The sequence below is a fragment of the Mastomys coucha genome, unplaced genomic scaffold (genome assembly GCF_008632895.1).
Source record: "Mastomys coucha isolate ucsf_1 unplaced genomic scaffold, UCSF_Mcou_1 pScaffold22, whole genome shotgun sequence".
In the NCBI taxonomy this organism is placed as follows: domain Eukaryota; kingdom Metazoa; phylum Chordata; class Mammalia; order Rodentia; family Muridae; genus Mastomys; species Mastomys coucha.
The window spans coordinates 188,062,357-188,071,807 of NW_022196905.1; positions in this window are offsets into that span (position 1 = coordinate 188,062,357).

Here is a 9,451-nt window from a genome sequence, read left to right on the forward strand (position 1 = left end):
AAAAAAAAAAAAAAAAAAAAAAAAAAAAGAATCAGCCTGAGACCATTGGAAAACACAGACATTTACATTGTGATTCATTAACAGTATCAAAATTACAGTTATAAAATAGCAACAAAGTGCTGGAGAGATGGCTCAGCAGTTAAGAGTACTGATTGCTCTTCCGAAGGTCCTGAGTTCAAATCCCAGCAACCACATGGTGGCTCACAACCATCTGTAATTGAAAGAGTTAAATTTGAAACTTGTGCTGGCTAATGAGAAAATTGCAGGTATGAGGAGAACACAGTGGACCAAGGTTGAATATGTCCAAATAAGCCTGGGCAAAAATAAGCAGGCAGTTAGACATCCCAAGAACTAGCAGGTCAAAAAGACATAAACTATAAAAAACATGCAAGAACATGTCTGGGCAGACACTGAGTAGTGGGCCATCTGGTCTCTTAGATATGGTTTAAGGTCAGATGCTCTGTTGACTCAGATTAACACCAACCTTAGGAATTTTCCACTCTGTTCTGCACATAATATAGTTGATATTTGAACTAGCCAATCATGTATAGCCACACTGATTCCTTTGTTCCCCCAGACGTTTTCCCTATATAAACTCCTAGCCCCTGAGCCTCGTGGTCCATTCCTTGTCTCCTGCGTGAGATTGGGGGTCGAACGGGAGCGCTCCGAAAATTAAACTGCCTCATGTGTTTACATCAAGATGGTCTCTCGTGATTCCTTGGGTGAGTGTCCTCCCGAGACTTGAGTGGGGGTCTCCCTATGGGGGTCTCTCATAATGAGATCTGATGCCCTCTTCTGGGGCACCTGAAGACAGCTACAGTGTACTTACATATAATAAATATGTGATGTCACTGAGGCTCCTTAGCAACCCTTTGAAGAGAAAGACTACAAAAGGAACAAAAATCAAGGTGAAGATAATGATTTCAAAATTCACTGAACCTCACTTGTGACTGCCAAAAAGCCCCCAAGCCCAAGTTCATGTTCCCTGGTGCTTCGTGCTTTCTCCCAAGCACCTTCCTCTTTCTCTTGATGCTTGTGCTTAATATCTAGGTCCTAAATTCTCTTTTCATAAGCCCCACTCTGCTTTATACTGGCTCATCTTGAAGTTCTCTGCATGGAACCTAAGGGACTAGTTTTACCGGAGTCAACACCCCTAAACATAAGGGACTGACTTAGGCTGCTACAAGTGACTGTGGGGACTCACCCGTGTCTCCATCCATTTACATTTTTCTTTTTTTCTTTCTTTTTTTTTTTTTTTTTTTTTTTTTTTTTTTTTTTTTTTTGGTTTTTCAAGACAGGGTTTCTCTGTATATCCCTGGCTGTCCTGGGGCTCACTCTGCAGACCAGGCTGGCCTCAAACTTAGAAATCCGCCTGCCTCTGCCTCCCAAGTGCTGGGATTAAAGGTGTGTGCCACCACGCCCAGCCCAAGTTTACATTTTTCTTACCACCAGGCCTTGTGCTCTACCACTGAGATATCTATCCCCAGTCCTGCCAGGGATGCCTTTATTAACTGCAGAAAAATGGCACACAACTTTCCCAGCTTGGTCGTGGTTCATCAGAGTCCAACACAGGCCAGCTGGCTCTAGAGTTGTATAACAAGAAAGGTATTTGGCCTTTGTGTCCAGAGCTGTTAGAAAGAAAGAGAGAAAGAAAGAAAGAAAGAAAGAAAGAAAGAAAGAAAGAAAGAGAGAGAGAGAGAGAGAGAGAGAGAGAGAGAGAGAGAGAGAAAGAAAGAAAGAAAGAAAGAAAGAAAGAAAGAAAGAAAGAGAGAAAGAAAGAAAGAGAGAAAGAAAGAAAGAAAAAGGTGTTGGTGGCATACACCTTTAATCCCATAATTACAGTACTGGGTGTTAGAGGCAGGTTGATCTCTCAGTTCTAAGCAAGTCTGGTCTATCTATAGAATGAGTTTCAGGACAGCCAGGCTACACAGAGAAACCTTGTCTCAGAAAAACAAAAACAAAATAGACAAACACATGGAATTCAGGATTGGTTTTACTATTCTTTACAAACCTGTCAGTCCCAAGTTGATGTGGGTGAAAAGTTGAAGCCTGGTATTGGAAACACTAAGTAATGAGAAAGAACCAGACTACCAGTGCAAACCAGGGGCCTTCTGGAATGAAGGTGAGTCTCCAAAAACTCCACAGGAGTTGATGAGTGTCTGGGTGTGGAGATGTGAAGATGTAAGTGTACTAGAAAGATGTGGTTTGGATGTGAAGTGTCTCATACGCTCATTCGTTTGGAACACTTGATTTCCGGTTTGTGGCACTGTTGCATGGCTTTTGAGAAGGTGACCTTGCACCAGCAGAAGTGATTCATTTGAGGGGCCTGCCTGGAAGTTGCTATCCAGCTCTGTGCTTGCTTGATCTCAGCCCAATGTCTGATAAGTGATTGTTAATCTATTCTGGCTCTGGTCCAAGTTCTCTGAGCTTTTCCCGAGCAGTCGACGTAAAAGCAATCGATGAGGTAAGCTCTGCTACCGCAATGAGCCACCATGCCTCCTCTACCACCATGTGCCTCTAAACTGTGAGCCAAACATAATAAATAAAATTTAAAAATTAAAATAAAAAAGTAAATCTATTCTCTGTTAATTTGCCTCTGGCATTAGTGGAGGCAGGGGGGAGAGAGAATTAATACAGGGAGAACTCTGAGGGAACTCCATGCACCCCACACACCCAACACCCATGCATCACTCCCATTGGCTGGCTGAATCCCACCCCTTATCATTTTCCTGGGTTTGAGAGATGTTGTATCAGATTATTGAGCCTGGTGAGGGGCGATGAGAACACCCAAGTTAAAGCTGTTTAATCAGAGCAGGTAGCCAAGACTTGTGATCACTGTCAGGGTCTGAGCCTGTCGAATCTGACACTCAGTTACTTAGCGTCAGAACTGAATTGTTCTGTAAGGCACTCAGTATCCAGAGAATGGGGCCAGGGGTCAGGGTGTGGAGAATCAGTGGTTGGCATTGGAAAATGCCCCCAGAGAAACCTCCTTTTCACTTCTAGACCACTGGTTCTCTCCCAGTGGCAATGGCTGACCTTGAAAGGGTGGACAGTACACTTCAAAAAGCAGGGAGAGAAGTACAAAGAGAAGTGTTTGGATACAGAATTTTAAGGAACTGCCCTTCTTGGGGCAGAGGGAAGGCAAAATAAACAAAAGGGGACAAAAGAGTCAGCGCTTCCCCACCATCGTGAGGGACAGCCCCGAGAATAATGCATGCCTGACATCAAACACCTTCACAACTTCAAGAAGGGAGCAAGAGAACAGAAGATTTACTGGTCTTTGGGAATATTTAATGACTTTTGGGTCTTGTAGGGGACCAGAGCCGGGATTTAGGGATCTAAGGGTGAACTAGCTGTGAGGAGATAAAGTTGCTCATGGTAGCACCTTCGTTCATTCATCTTAGCTCCTGCGCCTGTTTAAGCAGCATAGGAGAGAAAGAAAGGAGGGAGGGAGGGAGGGAAGGAAGGAGGGGGGAAGGAGGGAGAGAGGGAGAGAGGGAAGGAAGGAAAAGGAGGAAGGAAAGAAGGAAAGAGAGGAGGGAAGGAGGGACACAAGGAGAAAGGAGGGGGAAAAGGAAGGGGAATGGGCATGCAGGAGGGAAGGGAGGAAAGGAGGGAGGAAGGAAGGAGGAAGGAAGGAGGGGAGGAGGGAAGGAAACAGGGAGTAGGAGGGAGGGAGGGAAAGGAGAGAGGGAGGGAGGAAAGGGAGGGAGGAAGCAAAGAAGGAAGGAGGGGAAGAGGGAGGGAAAGAGAGATTGGAGAGAGGGAGGGAGGCATGGAAGGAGGGAGGGAGGAGGAGAGGGAGGGAGGGGAGGACCTTTGAAGAACTTTGCCTCCAGTTCCAGGGCATCTGATGCCTTCCTCTGACTCCTGCACTATCACTTTAATTTAGATGGAAAGGAGCCACGTCGTCACATGAAAAGATGAGGCAAAACCTACTTTTTCGTTCACAGTGTTTCCTTTTCATTATTATGCTAGCATTAGTGAATATCAATCCGTTCCTGTTGTTTACAGCTTGGTGCCAGTCGTTTATTCTTCAACAAATATGAGTGTGCTATCCATTATGTATGGTGCACACTGCCAGCCCCTGAGCACAGAGTGCTGCTTCAGCAATCGGATCTTATATATCTACGTGGCTTTCTTTACAACCCCTCCCGTAGACACCCCAGTCCTCGGATAATAGATGGAGTTACTAATAAAAGATTAATACAACTTCCTATGCATTTAAATTAAGACTAAGACCCTGTCCATGTCTTGTGTCCTTTCTCTAAAAGTGAGTCTCAACCTGTGGGAGGCATGTCAGATGTTCTACATATCAGATGTTTCCACTACGATATATATAACAGTAGCACAATTACAGTTATGAAGTAGCAGCAAAAATAACTTTATAGTTGGGGTCACAACATGAGGAACTGTATTAAGGGACTGTAGCACTAGGGATGCTGAGTGAGGACCACTGGTTTACAGCAGCAGCAGCAGAGAAAGCTAAAGGACACAGAGTTGGGGTTGTGAGTTGGATATGAAGTGTCTCCCCAAGAGGCTCAGCCTTAACCTTATTCCTATTTGAAGTATGACATTTCAGGGCCACAGAGATGACTCCGTCCATAAGAACACTTGCTGTTCAAACAGAGGCTGTGGATTCAGTTCCCAGCCCTCGTGTGGTGGCGCACAACTGCCTGTGACTCCAGTTCCAGGGCCTCTGACGCCCTCCCCTTCCCCTTTATGGTGCTACACTCAAGTGCTGTATACACACACATGCAGTCAAACAGTAATGCACATAAAATAAAGACAAATAAATCATTAAAAAACTGAAATGTATCTCTTCAGATATCTTGAAGTATAGGTCTGCTTACAGCAACCTCATTTGTTGTTGTTGTTGTTGCTGTTGCCTGGAACTTATTATATTAGTCTCATTATTTAAAAATACCTTCCCCAGATATAGAATTCTGGGCTGGCTGGTATTTCCTCAGCACAGAAAGATGCAATCATGCCATTTCTGCTGCTGTTGCTAATGAGAAGTCGTGAGTGGTTAAACCTTTTTAAGGGAATATGAGTTTGCTTTATGTAACCTTCCCCTGTGTACCTCTGGTTTTCTTTTTTCTCATTTTGATGTATCTAGGGTGGATGGCTTTTTTTGATCTTATACTAAGGATGCATTAGGCTTCGTGAAAACATGCTCTGAAGGCTTTAATCAGTTCTCAAGGTTCCCAGAACCGATCATCAGACTCAGGTGGCCTTGCTGCAGGACCTTGGAACTTTAGACCTTCTGCTATGAGACACTCTGTCACTCAAATCAACTATTCTGCCTTCCTACAGTTGGCCTAAGGGATGAAACTGAAGTTGAAATTATTCTGTTACCAAGAAGTTATACCAACTATGGGATAAGTTTCTAGAGGGATTACCAAGGGTATAGTCCCCAGTGTGGCATGGATAATAGCCTGGACGTGGAGGCACATGCCTATAGTCCCAACACTCAGGAGGCAGAAGCCTGGGGTGGTAAGTTTAAGATTACCCTCAGCTAGCCGGGCAGTGGTGGCACACGCCTTTAATCCCAGCACTTGGGAGGCAGAGGCAGGCAGATTTCTGAGTTTGAGGCCAGCCTGGTCTACAGAGTGAGTTCCAGGACAGCCAGGGCTATACGAAGAAACCCTGTCTCGAAAAACAAAAACAAAACAAAACAAAACAAAAAGGTTATCCTCAGCTACATAATAAGCTAACAGTCTGCCTGGGTTGCATGAGACCTTATATCAAATACGTATTTTGGTTATGAGCCTGGTATTTAACAACTGAACTCTCTCTCTCTCTAGCCCTGACTCAAATACACACACACACACACACACACACACACACACACACACACACATTTCAAACCTTAAAATAAGTTCCAAATATTTGAAAAAAACATATTTATTACATCATTCTTGATGATGATGTTGAATGCATGTGTTATTACTCTATGCTTATTAGCCTTAAATTTTTTAATATTAATCTGTTTAATTTTGTGTATGTGTATGTATGTGTGTGTACCTGAGTGTATATATGAGCATTATGTATATGTAGGGGCCTAAGGAGATCAGTAGAGACATTGGATCCCAGAAACTGGAGTTACAGATGGTTGTGGGCCATGATAAAGGTGCTGGGAACTGAACCTGTGTCCTGTGCCAGTGCAGTAAATGCTCTTAGCCACTGAGCCATTTCTCCAGCTCCTGATTGATTAGTCTTATCAGTCCAGTCATGTAACTTATTCCAAATGGAGAACAGTGGAAGTCACACCATGAATTTCTAAAGAGACGGCAGAGCCTAAGATCCTTTTCATTTCCCCATGTACTGAACGAGTGCCCAAGACACCAAAGCAACCAAAGAGCATCCATGAGCCCTTTTCCCGCTACATTGGAGAAGATTCTCATCAGCATTCATCAGCCCTAGAGCTGCTGACACATGAGGGGACAGAGTGCATTCAGTCTCATTAATATGCTGAAAATATTTGCTCTCCGACATCTGTCATTCCGCATAACTACCAACACAAAGTGTCAGCACCATCTGGGGTGTCAGGGCGGAGGGGAGCGTGACTGTTTGAAATTCCCTTCCAATTTACTTTTGCAGTTTTCAAAAGCCTTGTTTCTCTCCCATGATAATCACAGGGAAAAAAATAATTAACAATTAGCCCCTGAGTGATAAAATTACTACAAATTAAGAAACAGTTATGAATATAAATTACAAATAATTGTGTAGCAGGAACATGGGACGGGCTGAGCTAATGAAACAAAATTAATTGGGAGTCACTGAGGTGTCATTTTGGTTTATATTTATTAGTATGGTCCCTTAAGGACAACCTGTCTCAAGATGCTTTGCAATACCTGGAATTTTAGTTCAGGATACCTAAAAGTCTCCTCGAAAATCCACATTGCCAGTGATGCATGTCTGTAAGTCTTCTGGGGACACTCAAAAGAACAGAGATATCCTACTACAAAGTGGCAAAGTGGAAAAATGATTGACATACACAAGACCTGGAGGGTGAATTGATGGTGTGGGTTGGCCAGTTTCTTTCTTTCTCTCTTCTTTGTTGTTGGTTTTTTTGTTTTTTTTTTTTTTCTTCTTGTAGGCCAGTTATTTTCTTACTGTGTGGTGATATCAAGAAAATGACCAAAACACAAGACCTGACCAAGCGCCATACCAATAAACAGGTAATGTGTGCCCACCTCTATGGTCAACCAAGGAACACAAGAGTTCTAATAGTCTCCCTCGGGTGGGAGCCCATTATAAGCTATTCAACACCAAGTAGTCAGCCCTGAAATCATGTACTTCCAAAAAACATTGAAAGACTCAGGAGAGAGAGAGAGAGAAAGAGAGAGAGAGAGAGAGAGAGAGAGAGAGAGAGAGAGAGAGAGAGAGAGACAGAGACAGAGACAGAGAGAGAGAGAGATAACAGAACAGCTAAACACAAGCAAGGGAGGCATTTGAGAGGAAGTGGGGAGGGGGCACATGGAAGAAGTTGGAAGAAGGAAGAGAACCGAGAGAAATAGTGTCATTATGCATGTTTTTAAAGAAAATGTTTTAGATATGTTTTATATATCTGAGTGTTTTGTCTCTCTGTCTGTCTATCTGTCTGTATGTGTACCACATACATCCCTGGTGCCTACAGACATCAGAAGAAAGCATCAAATCTCTTGGAACTGGAGTTACAGATGGTTGTGAGCCTCCATATGGGTACTGGGAATTGAACCTGGGTCCTTTGTAAATGCTCTTAAAGGCTGAGCCAACTCTCCAGCCCTATATTTTGACAAAAATAAAAATAAAAATAAAAAGACTAGAAGAGGGGGAAAAGGAGGCGAAACTTGTCCTGAGTATTGTTGGATATGCATGTGGTTATCATCTCTTCTGACTACCTCATCGATTTTGTTTTTTTTTTAAAAAAAACACCTACCAATAATCAGAACCATTTTTCTCTCCATCCAGAACTCTGAAAATTAGCTAAAGGTTTACAGCAACCTGAGGAGTACTTATTCAAGAAACATGACTGAAACCTGAAAAGAAAGCAACCCTCAGCTGTGTTAGCTTTGAAACCCCACAGCCTTGGCACCACAGTAAAAGCCAGCAGCCAGAAAGCCATGGGCAGGGCCACCTGGGTTAGAGCTCTTCCAAAGCTCTGTCCTGGAGAGCTGGCATTAGTTCACCTCTTTGGTTGATCCCTGGGGACCTGACTCAGAAAAACTCTTTATTCTGACTCTGAGAATCCTGGAGATGTTTGTTGAGAACATTTAAAAGTGATCAATAGGCATGCTGGATGGCTCCATGGATAAATGTCCTTTCCCACCAAAGCACAGTGACCCGGTTTGTTCCATGGAGCCCTCGGTAGAAGGAGAGAACCAACTCATGAAAGTTGTCCTCTGACCTCCACATGTGCACTATGACACAGAAGCCCTTGCACTCATACACATACATCTTTTCTTTTAACATAATTGGGTAGTAGATAGCTTTGCAATGACTAATAGGCCAACCAAAAATAGCTAAAGAAAATCAGGAAAATCAGATGTCCATAAGACTTGGAAACTGTTGTGTAGTATTGGGAACCTTGAAGTATACACATATGGGACTGTACCTATGGATGTAGTCAAGAATGGCCAAAGAAGGACCTAAATTCTGGCTTATGGGTGATCTTGGGGTTTTGTACATAAAGGGTGTATAAGCTTAGTCAGAGTTCCAGCTGTCTGCATGCTGAAGGTGTGCCTAATACACAGAGACACCCTACCTGCAGTGTTTTGGAGAGGGATTGAGGAAGTCTCTCTGATTAACAGCTATTGTTTAACTAATTGAGCAAGAGTTTCCTTGGCTACTCATGAGAAAAGATACTGACTACAGAATTAACTCAAGCAAGTCACTAAACAACATTGCAACACACTAACAATAACAAAAATAATAGAGCTCCCGGGAGTGGAGAGAAAGAAACAATGGCTTCTAGAATTGCCATGTTATCTTGTGACAAATGTACCAAAACATTTTGAGACTTGCCAAGAATTCAAGCAGGCATGGCAGATATGCAGGAAAGCACCAACTGAAAGAAGATATCTTACTCAAGGTTTCTATTGCTGTGACCAAACACTATGACCAAAAGGCAAGTTGAGGACAAAGAGGTTAGTTAATTCAGCTTACTCTTCTAAGCACTGTTCATCATTGGTGAAAGTGCAGGACAGGAACTCAAACAGGACAGGAACCTGGAGGGGTGCGGCTTACTGACTTACTTCCCAATGACTTGCTCAACCTGCTTTTTTTATAGAACCCAGAACCATCGGCCCAGGAATGGAAGCACCCACAATGGGCTTCGCCCTCCCCCATCAATCAGTAATTAAGAAGATGCCCTACAGCTGGATCTTATGGAGGCATTTTCTCAGTTGTGGTTCCTTCCTGTCTTAGTCAGGGTTTTACTGTTGTGAACAGACACCATGACCAAGGC